The sequence below is a fragment of the Calliphora vicina genome, chromosome X (assembly GCF_958450345.1).
Source record: "Calliphora vicina chromosome X, idCalVici1.1, whole genome shotgun sequence".
Classification (NCBI taxonomy): domain Eukaryota; kingdom Metazoa; phylum Arthropoda; class Insecta; order Diptera; family Calliphoridae; genus Calliphora; species Calliphora vicina.
The window spans coordinates 4,758,758-4,778,075 of NC_088785.1; the positions used below are offsets into that span (position 1 = coordinate 4,758,758).

Below are 19,318 nucleotides of genomic sequence, written 5' to 3' on the forward strand. Positions count from 1 at the left end.
TAAGTTGGACCTACAACGGTTCAAAATCGGAAAAATATTTTAACACGATTTTTTTTTCGCTAAATATTAAAAAAAAATTGAAAAATCAAAAAAAATATTTTAAAATTTAAAAAAATTTAAATTTAACAAAAATTTAAAAAAACTATTCGAATTTTCCAAAAAATGAAAAAACTGCAAAAAAATAAATTTTGTTTACCTAAAAATATGTAAAATTTTTACTTTGAAGTATAATTTGGTGAAGGGTATACAAGATTCGGCACAGCCGAATATAGCTCTCTTACATTTGTTGCAATTGAATGTATTTTGCAGTCTGTATGAAAATTTGATGAAGTAACTTTTTTAGTTTAAACAAGTAGTTGTTATTAATTAAAATATAAAAAAATAAAAATATCTATAATAGCTTTTATTTAAAATAAAAAAACATAAATTTATTAAATTTTTTATTTTTTCGTACAAATTTATATTGATGATACGTTATTTTGGTTTTAAAAAACAACAGTTCAAAAAAACGTAAGACACATAGCTTAAAGTGTGCTTTAAAAACAATTACTACATATATTTGCACTAGTTTCATTGCAAGTCAGATTTGAAAATTTTGTTTCCATATCTCAACTAGTTTTCATTTTACATCGTTTTTGCTTCTCTATAAACTTATGAAAAGTGAAATTCCGTTATTTTGCATTTTAGGTGACGATTTGTAACATTTGTTCCTGGCGGACCACAACATCGATTTCGTTCTCCAATTGGCGATTGATATCAAAGCTCTCAGATCTATACACAATAGTTTATTCTTTATTTTTCTTATTTAGTGATACAAATTTTATTTTCGCTTCACTGATATATTTATTTTATATAAGAGGCACTTTTTTGTTGTTTTTAATATTAATATTTATTTATTATTTATATATAACTTAAGTGATAAAAGCAAGTGTCTGAGATGGCCACGTTCTCTATCTCTCCGAGCAATAGTCCACAATCTCTACTCAGCTTCGTTTCCTGGATGTCGGAAATGAAGATGTTATGTTCAATATTATGCATTAAACACATTGACCCATAATCATAGTCAAACACTAAAGTCGGTTCTTTTTAAAAACAACTTTAAAATAAAAACCAGCTTTTTATTAATTTGCAACCATAGTCAAAATTAAAGTATGTTTTAAATTGAACCGACTTTAACTGGGTGCCACCGCAAATGTAGAAAATGTTTTCATACAATATACAACAAAAAACAGACAAGTGGCAACGCTGAACAGCTGACATACAAAATTAAAAAAAAAAAACAAAAAAACGTAAACAATAAAAGTAACCGGGACATCTAAAGAAAGAAAGTTGTTTGTTGTGGAAAAACGGAAAAGATAAGATTAATATAATTACGATATTTTGGTACTAATTTTATTGATAACTGTTCAATAATTGCAAAATCACTACCAATATCTTGTAACTTAAACATTTTTTACTTTGTGACGAAGTTTTTTACTCGGCGACAACTTCAGCTAGTTTTATATTTAGAGTCGACTTCAGCGTCAGAAGTATACTTTAACTTGTCTATGATAGACCTAAAGTCCACTCTTAAGTAAAGTCGAGTTTAATTCTCTTAAAATGTACTTTATTTTTGACTATGATTATGGGCCATTGAAGGCAGTACTTCACGAACACACGAATTCAAAGTAAACAGCTGATTTATAATTCAGTGGTGTCACTTTAATTTTTTACTTTAATAAAAAATAACCGTACAAAATTCCAAAGTAATTAAGATTTAAACCATTATTTTGAGTAAAAATATATATGTGGTAATAATTTATGTACCTGTTATTAATTTATTTTAATATGGTTATCAGTTATGGTTATAAGTTGGACCTACAGTGGGTCAAAATCGGAAAAAAAATTTTTTAATCCGAATTTTTTTTCACCAAAAAAAAGTTTAAAAAACTAAAAAGTATTTTTTAAAATTTAAAATAACAATTCCAAAAATTTTTTTTTTTTAAAGAAATAAAAAAAACATTTAAAATTTGTATTTTGAAGTATAATTTGGAGAAGGGTATATAAGATTCGGCACAGCCGAATATAGCTCCCATTACTTGTTAGTAATCAGGAATGATTAAAAAATATTTAATAAATATTAATATTAAGTTTTATCTAGATTCTTAAACTAAAATCTAAAGAAATTTATGGAAATAAGATGATGATTTATTTTTACATCAAATTCAATTTAAATTACACTGTGCAACAAGAAAATCTTTCCTGAATGAGACCAACGGGAAATGAAAGTAGATAATTAGTATACCAAAACCCCCAAAGGGTTTTTAAAAGTTAGCTCGTGTTTTAAAGTTATTCGTCTATAAAATTCAGCTTTTTGAGTAAAAATGTTTCATATATATTTTATGAATAATCTATTGAAGTAAGTCAATATTTATATAAAGTAATTTTAGTTGAATGTTCTAGTCCTAATATACTTAAAATTCATTAATTTAACACTTTTTACAGATTTATTTTTATAGTTTTTGGTACTTAGATACGCAGTTACCAATTTTTGGAGAATTGCTGAATATTGCTGTAAAAGTATTGAGTAGTGGGTATCGCGTATCGCGTATTTGCCATATTGTTTGAGTACTCAATACTCAAAAGTAGTTACTCTATACTTTTAGACTTGTATTTTTACAATTTAATTTATTTAAATTTAACGGTTATGGTGCAAAAAATGCATCTCTACTATAAATACAACTCAAATCAATATTAGAAATGCAACTCTTAGCGTAAATAATTTTCAAATCAGAATAAAATATTATTAAAAAAACTGGAATAATAGTTAAAAAGTTCAAAATATTTATTGATATAATCTTGTAAACCTAAAATGTTTCTAAAAAGGAGTGATGTCTGCTAATACATTACCGAAAAGCAGAAAAATATATCGTTTTTAAATTTAAAAAAATCCGTTAAAAGTATCGAATAGTATTGAGTACCCAAACGAAAAGTGTTGAGTAGTATTGAGTAATTAAAAGTAGTAGAATGTTACAGCACTATTGCTGAACAAAGTATTAAGATGTTTTAATTTTTTGAAATCAAATCGTAGTTTTGTGAATTTGTGAACCATTATTTTTTAATAAAGTGAAAAGAAGTTTTTAAATAAAGTTTATTACTAAAAAAAATATTTTTAATTTAATAAAGTATGTGAAATGTCTTGCAATATAAACAATTTTTGTTACGTTTGTGGCCATTTCACACCACAAATGTTAAAACATGGTTCGTTTACAGAAGAATTTATATATGTTGGGTAAAAATAGGTCTGACAGCTATCAGAGATCTGTTAACGCAATGATGAAAGCTTTTTCTAAAATAGGTGTTAATATGTCGCTCAAAATTCATTAGCTACATCATCATCTAGACTACTTCGTTCAGCAACTAGCGACCGAATCAGATGAACAAATTCCAATGCCATTTGAAATGAGGTAATTTTTAATATACATATATTTTTTTTCCCCAATACATTTTAACACAAATTTTGCAGATATCGAGGAAAAAAGTCTCCCGATGCTGTATTAGCGGAAATTTGTTGGTGGAGCAAGAACTTGCATTACGATGATGAAGGAGAAGAAAACACAGGAAATGAACTACAAAATTTGTCTACTTCAAATTCTGGTTCTACAGAGCATCCACCAGACCAGAAAAGACCTCGAACTATATAATGTAGTTCATTTTTATATAAACTATGTAAAAAAAAATACAAATTAAATTTTAAAAATTAAATATATATGAAACATTTGTACTCAAAAAAGCTGAACTTTAAAGGCGCACAACTTTAAAATACGAGCTAACTTTGGGGGTTTTGGTCTACTGATGTTCTACTATGACTTCCCGTTGGTCTCATTCGGGAAAGATTTAATGACCCGAAATTTGATGCACAGTGTTATCAGTAAGTTTAGAATGAATCATTGGAATCAGAGGTTTTTATATAAACTGTTATGATTTTAAATCAGACGAAATGTTTGTGTATAATGTGTATAACAATTAATATATGTAAATAAAAATCCACATGCTAAATTTTAAAAGTCGAATAAAAACCGGGTAAACCAGTTAACTGAAAATCAAAATTTTAAATTTGATTTCCAACATTTAAGAGTTATTTGTAAATTATGCTAATTTTTTATTTTTTTATTTTAAAAAAAATTGTGATATTAATTTAATATTTGTATAAATATTTTGGTTTAACACACAAATGAAGGCAACATGAATACATTAAATTAAATTTAAGCATGCTATAATTCTTAGATTTACTGTATGTATATTGAATTAGATATAGATTGCTAGTAATTTTATTTATTAATTAATTTATTTATTTATAACATCATATAATTTTTGATGTTTATACTTTCAAAGGGTCTTTGACATAAAAATATTACAAAATTGGACAGACTCTTTGCGAATTTGTACGACTACGAGAGGTCGTACCAACAAATATTGCTACGGATATAGGTAACACTAGCGAAGATGGGCCAAGTTGGTCCACCACACCTCCGCAAAAGTAATTACTATCCTAAAATGTTATATGAAAATATATTTTAGATTAATTTAAATACTTCCTTATTTTACAGTACTACAGTTATTGCTGCTACAACCTCACCAGGGGGATTACGCAGAACTAGGAGTGATAAAAGTGATAAAAGTGCAAATCTAAAAACGTCCGGTTACACTTCACCGATTATATCAATTCGTATTAATAAACCAAATTCAAGTATTAATTTTGAAAATATCTATGGTAATGTCCAGAAATGCCAGGCGAATCATAGACATTTCTTGGGAAAATCATCTTCACTAAATATAAGATGTAATAAAAATGTGGACGAATTTTCATTGCAATATAGATCATTGACGACTACAAAGCCAGTGACCAGTTATTCAGGGACTACAACCGCAAACGCTTCAACTTCACCCACTACATCATCACATTTCGGTACAACATTATTGCAGCGCCTAAAAAAAAGCAACAGATTTCCCGCTAATTTAACATCAACTTCTGAAAGTATAACGTTAAAAAAATCTACAAATACATTAAATCGTGTTTTACATGAGTTTTCTGGAGATTTGTTAATACGAACGCCGAAATCAATACAAGCGAGTTCAAAAAATAATGTATGTAATGCTAAATCTCAAGTCCAGTGAACGAAATTTATATAATGTTTCAAAAATTGCAATTGATTTCTTGTAAAACTACCCTCTAAAAAATAACGAAATTATAATTTCATTAAATCTTCAATTAATTTGATTTTTATTTCATGGTTTTTCTTCGTTATACACAAACATTGTGAAATGATAGATCATGTAATAAATTTGGCATATACCTTCTTTTTGTTCTCAAAAAAATGTGCGAAAAGCCTCCATAAATCTTAAAATACTTATATTCAGTTATTGTGCTCATGATAATTTTAAATAAAAATCTTTAAATTTTGTATTTGATGATGCCTTATAAATGTAGTGAAACATTTTTTTCTATTGGAAAAAAATGAACAAAATAATTTCTTGATTTCACACTTAAAACTAATGTATGTATATTTAGCGTGCCAAATATTGAATGAATTTTGTATTAAAAGGCGATATTTAACACTGTTAAAGCGACTTTTGTCATTCAATTGTGTGTGTTTGCCAACAGCATTAACAACATTGATTTTCAATAATAGAAATCAGTTGTTACTCAATTGCAAAAAAGTACTTAACGCAGTTGCAAAATTGGGTATTATCACTCCCTGAAATATAATTGAGGGTGAAATATGTAACATATTCACCAATTATTTATGCAACATATTTAGAAAGGAAAACGGCAACTTTTCACATGTTTGCATACATTTTTAGAATGGAACATACCCCTGCGCCGATGGTAGCATAAATTGAAAATTTTTCTCAGAAAAGAAAACACCATTAGTTACAGGTAATGTTTGCACAACATCAGCGTTTTAAAAACATATTGCATTTATTTTTCACTGGACATACTCTCTTGATATTCAATCTAATTTATCATTTTGTGTGACCTTTATATCTCAATAATCCAATTAGTGATTTATGGTGACTTTAAAGTTTAAACACTTTTTTTAGAACATAAATATATAATGAAGGTCAATTTACATTTCACTATATTCCATTAACCAATTTAGTCAGTTTGTTTATTTTTTAAGTTTATTAATAATATTTGTTGTATACTTGTAAATAATTTAGAAGTTAGAAACCTTTTCTACATTATTTTTATACCTTTCACCTTCGTGAGAAGGGTATATACAGTAGAGAGCATAAAAAATGCAACGCCATGCAATGTGATTTTCAACTGCACTGATTTTGCTCAAAAAGATATCCAATTGTCCACATCTGCTGTTTTTATAAAGAATAATTTCTAATTATTCTTTTTACGTAAGAATAATTAGAAAAATTTTAGTAAAAACAGTGGTAAAATTGTTCGAACAAAAAAATGCAACTCTACGGAAATTTACTTAATTTTTAAAAATTTAAAAAAAATAATTATAAAAAATTGCTAAAAACTATAACAATGTTGCATTACCATCATTTACTATTAATACAAACAAATTTAAAACATTTTATCCAAAAAACTCCATACTCCTATTCCATTATAAAAATTTAGATATAATTAAGAATTGTGTTATGATTAGAGTGCCGAAATAATTTTGATGGCTAGTTTTGAATTGGATTTTATTGAAATAAAACTAAAATGTTAGACATTGAAGTAATCAAGGCTGTGTTACCTGAACCATTGAAGGTGACATCATATATTTGATGATAACCAAACAAACACATGTGGACATTTAAGGCTATTGCAACCTGCAAAAGATAATTTATAATATAATAAGGAGAAACCAATCCAATAAACCATATATTATTTACAAAAATAAATTAAGCGCCTATGCTTTTCGAAGCAGGTCCTTTATGCTTAAAATGGTGCAGTCGTATGATATGGAAGGTCAATTAACGTAATTTTAATTTATTCGTGTCTGATAGTTTCTATCTGTTACTCAGGCCGTCTGGTCACAGATATTCCCTTAAATATTAAATTCAAATAGTAAAAAATTGTGATCGCTTAGTAATCACGTAAGCTAAATATAGGATTCTATGAAATATGAACAGTGTCAAATTTAATATTATTTACAGTTGTCTTCCACTGTTTTGGAATTCGTTTACTTACCATAATAAATGGATATTTGAATATGATTTTATTATTTGTAATTTTTAAAGGCCACATGATGTCATATTATTGTGAAAATATTATTTTAGCATTAAATTTCAGCACCTTTCTAACATTAACTAGTCATATCCTTTTGATCTTGAGCTCTTATACACCCAGTTTTAGGCACACCACCACAATTATTAGATTTCCTTTTCATAGAGAATATCCGCAAGATTTTAAATTGGTAAAAAAATAAATAAAAATTCTTAAAATTTTCTTGGTTTTCGAAAAATTCACCATATTGAACGGAAAATGCATCATTCGTTAATTCTGTTATCCTTTGTAGATTTCATATCCTTGAATTTATTAGTATTAACAGTAAATTACTGTATTGTAATAGTATTACAGTTTTTAGAATTTTTTATATACATTTTTCATTAAATTACTTGATGTGTTACTCTTTACAATTATTGTAATTGCCATTTTTCATCAAACGGGCGAAAACCTAGTTTTGGTACTTTTTTTGTATCGTAGAAATTAAATTTAAATGGAATTATACTTATAGTCCTTGTAAAAAAATTCAAATGGATTTTGAACTTTTTAAATTGGTAAACAAGTGTTTATTATAAAATTTTTAGCATAGTGGCACATGCCGGGTATCGCTAGTATTATAATAAATTTGTACTGAATGATACCTTTTTTCTTCAATTCAAATAGGCTTTAGAAAATTTGTTCAATTCATTTGGAAATGATTGAAAACGATGCAAAAATAAATGCAATGATGAAAATATACTTTCTTTAAACTAGGATTAGATTTGAATTAACAAAAACTGAACCATTTAAAGGTTGAATGATTTTTTTATGAAATCATTCAACATGTGTGACAGAATTATATTCAAATAAAAGCCCTTAAATGAAGGTAAGGTTCAAACCCTACTCTTTTGTAATTCTAAGTTTCAAAGAAATCTGACCGGAAAGAAAATCCCGAGGAACGGCTTTTTGGGAATCTGAGTAGAGTGCTACTCAATCGATGAAATGGGTCTTAAAAATGAAATAGTTTTGAGCTTATTAAACTTCGTGTCGTAGAAGGACTTTTAGTTTGTTTGTTAGGAGTAAATTAAAACTGAATAACAAATTTAAAATATTTTCTCATAGTGAGTTAAAAATTTTGTAAAAATTTAATAACGCATTCTAAAGTTATTCTATCCTAAACTATTAACTATCTAACTTTAGAAGGCTATACAAAATTAGTTATATGGATTTGGAGTTATTCGTCAGAAAATCAGTAGAAAATATACTTTAAATTTCAAAGAAATGGGAGTTTGTGATAATCCACACTGAGTCAAATTAAAATGGAATTACCTAATAATGAATTCCCATTAGCGAAGACCTTTTATGGAGTTATTATTTTATACAAATGGGGGATTTCATGTCAAGTGAACCAACTTTTGAAATCGATGTCTTCCGATCGGGATGAAATTTGCACCAAGGTTAGCTCTATTGGATAGTAACTCAGACACAATTTTTCAACAACATCGGTCGAGAACTCTCTGAGTTATAGGGGGTAAAATTTTGACAATTTGGTCAAACAGGGGTTTTTTCTTATCCATGTAACTTATTACCTATTGTTCTTAGCAAAATGTGTTCCAAATAGTATAGATAGCTATTTCTTCGATCTTTCGAAAAAAAATATTTAAAAAAAAAAATAAAAAATTTTTAATATTTTTTTTCCGAAATCAAAAACTTTTTTGACTTTTTTTTAAAATACGCTATTTTTTTTTATTTTTTTTTTCTTAAAATAAAGTTTAGATATTTTCCTTGAACACCTACTTGGTCGCTTAGTGGGATGCGAGTGGGATATCTATCAAAATAAATATTTTGTAACTCAAAACATAAAATTTTTGACTTTTTTTGCAAAATCAAAAACTTTGTTGACTTTTTTTTTCAAAATGGACCCTTTTTTAATTTTTTTTTTTAGGTCAAACAAAAGCTTAGATATTATCCTTGAAGACCCTTTTGGTCGCTTAGTGGGATGCGAGTGGGATATCTATCAAAATAAATATTTTTTAACTCAAGACTTACAATTTTTGACTTTTTTTTTTGCAAATACGATTTTTTTTCCAAATGGGCCCTTTTTTTAAATTTTTTTTTGTAGTCAAAAGAAAGCTTAGGTCCATTCCTTTAAGATATTTTTAGTCCCTTAGTGGGATGCGAGTAGGATATCTATCAAAATAAATATTTTGTAACGCAAGACATACAATTTTTTAATTTTTTTTTGCAAAATCAAAATTTTTTTCCAATATGGGCCCTTTTTTAATTTTTTTTTTTTGCTCAAAAGAAAGCCTAGGTCCATTCCTTTAAGATATTTTTAGTCCCTTAGTGGGATGCGAGTGGGATATCTATCAAAATAAATGTTTTAACACAAAAATTGTATGTCTTGAGTTACAAAACATTTATTTTGATATATATCCCACTCGCATCCCACTAAGCGATCAAAACCATCTTAAAGGAATAGGCCTAAGCTTTCTTTATAGCAAAAAAAAAAATTACAAAAAGGGCCCATTTTAAAAAAAAGTCAAAAAAGTTTTTGATTTTGCCAAAAAATCAAAAATTGTATATCTTGAGTTACAAAATATTTATTTTGATAGATATCCCACTCGTATCCCACTAAGGGACCTAAAATATCTTAAAGGAATGGACCTAAGCTTTCTTTTGACTAAAAACAAATTTTTAAAAAAGGGCCCATTTTGAAAAAAAATTCGAATTTGCAAAAAAAAAGTCAATAATTGAATGTCTTGAGTTACAACATTTTTATTTTAATAGATATCCTACTCACATCTTCCTAAGTGACAAAATAGGTCTTAAAGGAAAAGACCTAAGCTTTCTTTTGAGCAAAAAAAATTTTTAAAAAAAAGTCCCATATTGGAAAAAAATTTCGATTTTGCAAAAAAAAATTAAAAAATTGTATGTCTTGCGTTACAAAATATTTATTTTGATAGATATCCCACTCGCATCCCACTAAGGGACTAAAAATATCTTAAAGGAATGGACCTAGGCTTTCTTTTGAGCAAAAAAAAAAAATTAAAAAAGGGCCCATATTGGAAAAAAATTTTGATTTTGCAAAAAAAAATTAAAAAATTGTATGTCTTGCGTTACAAAATATTTATTTTGATAGATATCCTACTCGCATCCCACTAAGGGACTAAAAATATCTTAAAGGAATGGACCTAAGCTTTCTTTTGACTACAAAAAAAATTTAAAAAAAGGGCCCATTTGGAAAAAAAATCGTATTTGCAAAAAAAAAAGTCAAAAATTGTAAGTCTTGAGTTAAAAAATATTTATTTTGATAGATATCCCACTCGCATCCCACTAAGCGACCAAAAGGGTCTTCAAGGATAATATCTAAGCTTTTGTTTGACCTAAAAAAAAAAATTAAAAAAGGGTCCATTTTGAAAAAAAAAGTCAACAAAGTTTTTGATTTTGCAAAAAAAGTCAAAAATTTTATGTTTTGAGTTACAAAATATTTATTTTGATAGATATCCCACTCGCATCCCACTAAGCGACCAAGTAGGTGTTCAAGGAAAATATCTAAACTTTATTTTAAGAAAAAAAAAAAAATAAAAAAAAATAGCGTATTTTAAAAAAAAGTCAAAAAAGTTTTTGATTTCGGAAAAAAAATATTAAAAATTTTTTATTTTTTTTTTTAAATATTTTTTTTCGAAAGATCGAAGAAATAGCTATCTATACTATTTGGAACACATTTTGCTAAGAACAATAGGTAATAAGTTACATGGATAAGAAAAAACCCCTGTTTGACCAAATTGTCAAAATTTTACCCCCTATAACTCAGAGAGTTCTCGACCGATGTTGTTGAAAAATTGTGTCTGAGTTACTATCCAATAGAGCTAACCTTGGTGCAAATTTCATCCCGATCGGAAGACATCGATTTCAAAAGTTGGTTCACTTGACATGAAATCCCCCAAATAAATTATTGATTTATATTTCGAAAAAATATAAATCAATTGCGTATCGTTAGAGAATTATTACTTTAAAATAATGTTATTCGGCATTCAAATTTGCACTGTAAAAATAAGTAATTGATAACTTTTGTAATTTTATATATTTTTTAATAATAAATACTTTGAAAGTAATCATTATATATTTGTAGTCATATTACAATTACTTTACAATTACATGTAATTGTAATGTAAATTTTGCAATTACAATTACTTGTAATTGTAATTGAAAAATTCAATTAAAATTAATTAATTTTACCTCTAGGGTGCTGTGGCTTAATTGGTTAGCGCGTTTGATCATTAAGCATGATATGGTATTTTTGACCTGGGTTCAGTTTATAATAATTATTAGTTTACTAATAACTAATATTTATCACAGCGCCCTCCTTCGGTGGTATAACACTAAAACGCCACCGAAGTAAAATAATTAAATAAAGGTTGTTGGCTTGACTAAGGCGCCATCTCACCACCAGAGGCGCAGCAACCTGCACTAAAACAAACAAAACGCGCAATTGCAGAGTTGTCAATAAAAGCTTTTCTCCTCCTTTCACCACCTTTTCTTCTACACTCTATGACCTTTCCAAAGAAAGTAACACATTTATATATAGGCATATTAATTGCCTGAATGTTACTTCTCTTTTTTTATGTTTTGAGTGCAAAACATTTATTTTGATAGATATCCCACTCGCATCATACAAAGCGACCAAAAACCTCTTAAATGAATATAATTAAGCTTTCCTTTGAGCAACAAACAAATTAAAAAAGGAGCCATTTTGAAAAGAAGGTGTATCTGAATTACTATCAAATAGGACTAACCTTGTTGTAAATTTAATACCAATCGGAACACATCGATTTCAAAAGTTGGTTCACTTGATATGAAATCCCCCATATTTAAAATTAAAATAAAACTTAAATTTATTATAGAATTGTTCGAAGTTTGAATTAAAAGAGATTTCACACATTCAAATCTGTGTAAATGTGGTGAAATTGCTGTCAATATGAATTATACATATCGAGCCCTTAGCGCCAAATTATCGTAAGCGACAAAACACAATTTTATAGGAGAAGGTTTTTTTGCGATTATTTTGACATTTATACATAGAATTAAAAATATTATGAATATAATTTCCTTCAAGCTATTTGCTATAATTTTTGCATATATAGACATTTTTTGAATTGAAATAAAATTTTTATTTATGAATAGTTTTTAATGAAATTTCAAAGTTATGTAAATTTTTCTATTTAAAATGGAAAAATAAAAACGAAGTTTTTTGGATATAATAACCATACCAGGACCGGAGTTATCGGAACCCTTTACAAAATAATTAAAAGCATATTGGGCCATCTAAAATCGGTTACGAGTAAAGTAAAAACTAATTTTTTTTAGTCACCGATTTTAAAGTTATTTTACTCATTGAAAGTAAATACCAGTGAACATCGGTATATCCCAGCGAACTGTGTTATCCATAATTAGAGATGCCAAACGGAGAATCCAGTTCCCGAAAATCCCGGGGTTTTCGGGATTTCCTAAATCCCGTTTATCATAAGTAAATAGGAGAAAATGTAATTTTTATGTGCTTTTTTCATGCATTTTGACATTCTACATGCCCGAATACAGCAAAGTTGTTAAGCTCAACTCCAGCTACATCATTGTTAATAAAGGAAACTGTATTTTTGGTTTTCCTTGAGTGGGGCTCTAGAAAATCAATTCTTCACCTTTTTTTTGTAAGTTATCTAACAAAACTCAATTTAAATCCTCTTCAAAAGAAATTGATTTTATCTCAGATGAGGAGCTCGAACAAAATTATTATTAATAAATGTAAAAAACCCAAATAACAACAACGAAACCAAATAATAATGTAGATTTGCAACTTGCAAAGAAATAGATCATTTTATTTCTGAAGAAACAAGAGGAAAATACTTGCAGATTTTTACGTATTATTTGGTAAAGTTTTGTAGTCATAATGTTTTGTTAAAAGAGTGAAGTGTTTTAAAAAGTTTAAAACTTTTAAATTCTTATAAAAAACGTGTACAAATATTATTTGGTTATATTCCTAAGCTTACATAAATATTACGATTGTAAGCTTGTTACAAGTGATTTCTAAATAGTTTTGGTTTTCGGGTTACTACACACTTTCTAATACACACTATAATATTCTTAAGTTTGTTTCCTTTAAAGATCAAATTTCGAAATGTCAAGTGAACCAACTTTTGAAATCGATGTCTTCCGATCGGGATGAAATTTGCACCAAGTACCAATTGGATAGTAACTCAGACACAATTTTTCAACAAGATCGGTCGAGAACTCTCTGAGCCCATTTTGAAAAAAAATTCGAATTTGCAAAAAAAAAGTCAAAAATTGTAATTCTTGAGTTAAAAAATATTTATTTTGATAGATATCCCACTCGCATCCTACTAAGCGACCAAAAGGGTCTTCAAGGAAAATATCTAAGCTTTTGTTTGAGCTAAAAAAAAAAATTAAAAAGGGTCCATTTAAAAAAAAAAAGTCAACAAAGTTTTTGATTTTGTTTTAAGTTACAAAATATTTATTTTGATAGATATCCCACTCGCATGCCACTAAGCGACCAAATAGGTGTTCAAGGAAAATATCTAAGCTTTATTTTAAGAAAAAAAGGGCACATTTTTAAAAAAAAAAATCAAAAAAGTTTTTGATTTCGGAAAAAAAATATTAAAAATATTAAAAAATTTTTATTTTTTTTTAAATATTTTTTTCGAAAGATTGAAGCTATCTAAAATATTTGGGACACATTTTGCTAAGAACAATAGGTAATAAGTTACATGGATAAGAAAAAACACCTGCTTGACCAAAATGTCAAACTTTGACCCCCTCTAACTCGGAAAGTTCTCGACCGATCTTGTTGAAAAATTGTGTCTGAATCCTACTATCCAATAGAACTAACCTTGGTGCAAATTTCATCCCGATCGGAAGACATCGATTTCAAAAGTTGGTTCACTTGACATGAAATGCCCCATATATAAAAGAGTAACGTTACTGACTCACTGACTGAGTGACTGATTCATCATCGCACAGCCCAAACGACTGAAGCTAGAATCATGAAATTTTAACTGTGGATTCTTTCTTCCCCAAAACGATCCACTAAGAAGGGATTTTTGGAAATTCGAACGTTTAGGGTGTAAAAACGGGTAAATTCGGTAACCATATATATTCAAAACTAATAAAGATACAAACAAACTTAAAATTGCATGTTACTCCATTTAAAAAATAAGCTGACAGGTGTATCGTACTTTTTATAAAATTCGAACCTTTTAGGGGAGAAAACGGGTAAAAACTGTATTTTGGTACTTTTTTGGCACCCTATGTATCTTTTAAACCAATAAACATATATTTAAATCGTATTCTTTACTTATCAAAAAATAAAAAAACATAAGTTTGGTACTTTTTGGAAATTCGAACCGTTAAGGGATAAAAATTGTGTTTATTTTTGGTACTTTTTCATGAAATAAAATTTTCTATAATTTGACATAGACATACGAATATTTTATTACGAGCTCCCACCACGATACAGAAATGTATTTGAAAAAAAATTTACCACCGCAATGGTGATAAAAAAGGTATCAAAAAGGGGATAAAATCGGGAAAATACATTTTAATTGAAATTATTAAGCCAATTTTGATCATTTTCTAACTTTGGTTCCTGGATTCATACAAAAATTAACTAACAGGTTGTTTGGAACTCGAGTGCCAAGGTTTATATTGGGCCAAATCCGGGTAAACAGTTTGGTACTTTTTTTAAAACATATTTTAATCGTATGAGACATGTCTGTAGCATAAACAATTTTGGCAAAATGAAATATTTATAAAATTTAAACTTTAGCGGTGTTCAAGGAGGAAAGGGGAAATTGGTACTTTTCTCCTAATGGTACTTTTTTAATATTTTAAATTATTTCACTTATCGATATTAAAGTTATAGCCCTGACATACATAAGATTTGTATACTATTTTTGATCTATATCTGGATTAATAAGTCATTAATACAGACAATATGGATATCTAATGATAGATATTTCAAAGTCCATTGCAACGATGTATTTAAGGCTATAGTAAGTTGGACCTACAATGGGTCAAAATCGGAAAAAAAGACGAAATGCGCAAGATAGGATTTGATTTTAGACCTATGGTTTCTTGGGGAAAATTTCTTAGAATTTTCCGTTGAATGCGTTTCTGCTATACGATTTTTCGTGAAAAAAATCGACCCGCCCTAATATACATATATACTTTGTGGGGTCGCAAATGAAAAACTTGCCACTCATTGTGAAGGGTATACAAAGTACCATAAAGTTCACGCTTTGAATTCTCAGTCATTTAGAACCATATACACTTAATTTTATGTTTCTAGGACCATTATTATAAAAAATTTAAAAAGTACCACTAAATACACATTTTGCGGATTCTAACTCATTCAGCAGCATATGTGTCTAATTTCATGATTTCATTATTATAAATGTGTTCAAAAAGTACTATTCGAATAAAAAAGTACGATACGATAAAAATGGATTCTAACTTATTCCGGATCATATGCGCCTAATTTCATGATTCCAGGTTCATTATTAGAAATGTATTCAAAAAGTAATAATATATATATATAAGTATATAAAAAGTACTACTACTAGTTGATATGTATGAATGCCCGGTAGCATTTACTAATGTTAGTTCTACAAGTTTCTCCAACCCACTCACACCAGCCTATTCTTATTTATTCGCAAATAAAATATCTAAATTTGTACTGCATACTTTAGTGAGCTTTTTTATTACAGTTGACTGGACTCACAAAAAAAAGAATTTCCGAGTTTTACCCGGAATTTTTGAATTTGTTTTCTTTACAAACCATCTCCTGAAAATTTCGAATCGAATAAAAAAAAATCTGCCAAATCGCTCCAGCCGTTCTCACGTGATGACATTACATAGATAGCTTGCTTATTCACTAAGAACCATATACGCTTAATTTCATATTTCTGACTCCAATATTGAAGAAAATTCAAAAAGTACAATTAGAGGAACGAAAAAGTACTCACATTTTGGTACCTAAATATTATCCCCTAATCCTAACTCTAACTTCACTCAGATACATATAAGCTAACTTTAATGTCGATCAGGTAAATAATTTAAAATCTTAAAAAGTACCAATTTCTCTTAAGTTTGAAATTTCAAAATACTTAGGTTAGGTTAGGTTACATGGGTTGCTCGCAATTTAGCAAGTTCACTCGGAGGTGGTGTGGCCCATTGTGGTACCCTTAGAAATACTATTCCCTTATGCTGAAAATTTGTACATAGTGAGAATAGTTTCCCTCCCTATTTTCGTTGACTATGATTCCTGTGGTCCCCGTGGGAACCAACCGGTACTTCTAATAAATCTGATCATATTTACTAGTGACACATCTCTGAGACAATCCAGATCATGGAAAAGAGCTCTACCAAGAGGTAGTAGTATATGCTCTTGTAAGGCTGGGCATTCACATAGAAGGTGCTGTACCGATTCCTCCTCCTCTTCATCTAAACAACTTCTACAATAGCTATAACGTGGGTAACCCATACGTTCCGACATATGTCCAATCATACAGTGCCCAGTAATTATACCCGTAACAAGCCTAATCGAATTCCTGCTAAGAGACAAAAAAGTCCTAGCTCTATCAGTTGTGCCAGTGATTTGATACAATTGAGAAGACATTTCGACCTGATCACGTTGGAGTTAAGAGCCTTGATTGATGCAAGGCTGTCCTAGTAGATATGTATAGTCGAATTTTCGAGATTCAGTTCCCGGATTCTTCTCGCGGCTGTATCGATGGCATAAATCTCTGCCTGGAAAACCGTGCAGGTATCGGGTAATCCAATAGACATCAAAAGGTCCAGCTCATCTGAGAAGATTCCCGAACCCGTGCCTCTTTCTGTCTTTGAACCATCAGTGTTGATTGAGATCACGTCATCCCTTAGGACAGAGTTCGCGGCCCAATCATCCCTTGTCGGTATTCTGTTCTTAAATGTTCTGTCAAAATTCGGTGTAGGTATTATGTAGTCCGTTTCCCGCCCTATGATTGGCCTGCCTATCTTTTGTAGGATGGTGCCATGACCAATACGATCAAGCTTCGTAGAGCAGACTTAGCAGAAATGCATTTGATATATATATCAAGGGGAGTTATATTTAGCATCGTCTCTAGACTGGCCTGAGGGGTGGAATTCATAGAGCCAGTAATTGCAAGACATGCTAATCTTTGCACCTTGTTTAAAATAGAAAGGTGAGTCTTAGTCACAAAGTATACAGAGGCGACACGGCAAAAAAAATATATTTGTCTCTTTCGTTCGAAACAATTTCAACTGGTTTGGTTTTGTGCTTATTTGTATGGTTGTTTGTTTTAACGCACTGTCTGTATTAAACCGCAAATTTGTTTTCTCTTTCTATCGAAACAATTTCAAAAAAGCTGATTTTAGTGTTTTTGAACTGTCAAATTTGACGCCTCTGTATACTTTGTGTCTTAGTGTCTACCAATCTCCACCAAACAAGAGCCCCTTAGGTCAAAATAGGTCTTATGACCGCGGTGTATATCCAGTGTACAATGTATGGTTTAAGACCCCATCTCTTCCCAAAGGTTTTCTTGCATATATAGAAGGCACATAAAGCCTTCTTCATTCGACTCTCAGCATTACGTTTCCACGAGAGCTTAGAGTCCAGAATTACGCCAAAATATTTGGCTTCGCTTGAAAACATCAAAAAAATACCATCCAGTCGTGGAGGTCTGAATTCTGGAGTTTTATATCTCCTGGTGAAAAGAACCAGTTCGGTCTTGGCAGGGCTAACACCTAGACCGTTTTCCTTGCAGAACGCTGAGAGCGTGAGTTCACTTATTGTGGGAAGAAACTTCCCACAATAAGATGAAGACAAGATTCCACAGAAGTGGAGAGATGACACCACCTTGCCTCTTGTCACAACTTTCCTTGTCCTACCAATGCCCATATTAGAGTTAATGGCCCTGTTCCTAAGCATATTTTCTGTCCAATTTCTTATCCGCTGATCAACACCTAAGTTACCCAAAGCATCAACTATTGCGGATATGTTCACATTATTAAACGCAGCCTCTATATCCAAGAAAGATGCCATACTCCTTTTTGTCAAGTGTCCCCTCTATAGTTCCGACAACGTCATGCAAGGCAGTCTCCACAAACCTCCCTTTAAGGTATGCGTGCTGTACCATACAGAAATTATCAGGGGAGAGGATGTTCCTGACATGGATATCGACCAATCTTTCCAGTGTTTTCAATAAAAACGATGACAGACTGATCGGTCTATAGTCCTTGGCGGTACTGTGGTTTACCTTTCCCGCTTTGCGGATAAATACCACTGTAACCTCTCTCCATTCTTTAGGAATGTATCCTGTTTCCAGGCTGTACCTAAATATCATTATAAGCCATGGCATGATGGTTAAAATCGATTTTTGGAGTAACGCTGGGAATATGCCATCTGGCCCTGGAGATTTATAGGGCCCACGAAATTTTCTCCACGCTAACAATGGAGCTAACTAATTCACTTATGTGGATTTGAGAAGCTGCAAGGTGCTCCGAAGCGGAGCCCTCATTTTCATCCTCCCTGCAACCCGGAAAGTGTGTCTCCATAAGCAGTTCCAAAGTTTCGGTACTACTTTCTGTAAAGTTACCATCCGGTTTCATCAGGAATCCAGGCGTACCAGGATCTTTGGATAGTACCTTTCGTAGACGCGATACTTCCGTGGCATTCTCCAGTTCCTGACAGAAACGCTCCCAAGATTCCTTCTTTGCCCGTCTGGTTTTCACCGTGGTATGAAAAGGTACTTGATCCAGTGGGGCGATTTCGATTCTTGCATTGGGCCAGAGTTCGCCAACTCCTCGGATACAGTTTCTGAGAAAGCCTAGAGCCTTCTCGTTACCACACCCGATGATCTTGACACCCTTTAACCATTTTGCGCCGTCGAATGCAGTGAAGGAATCATCCTCACTGCATGAGAGTTCGTCAACTAGTGCCCGCAAGATCTTCTCCTCCAGAAGCAGCCATCTGTCCGTAGTCATTTTCCCATCAGGTTGACTACGATCTATGATGGCTACTTGTAGCTCAGGTGCTGATGTTAAGCTAGT

General features: G+C 30.2%; 1 long non-coding RNA gene across 1 annotated transcript; it reads left to right on the forward strand.

Annotated features, from left to right (window-relative positions):
- The first annotated feature begins 4,356 nt into the window (after positions 1-4,356).
- On the forward strand, positions 4,357-5,251 carry LOC135962809 (uncharacterized). Its single transcript, XR_010576695.1, has 2 exons — positions 4,357-4,519; positions 4,590-5,251. It is a non-coding gene; the product is annotated as an uncharacterized LOC135962809 (long non-coding RNA).
- Positions 5,252-19,318: the final 14,067 nt, after the last annotated feature.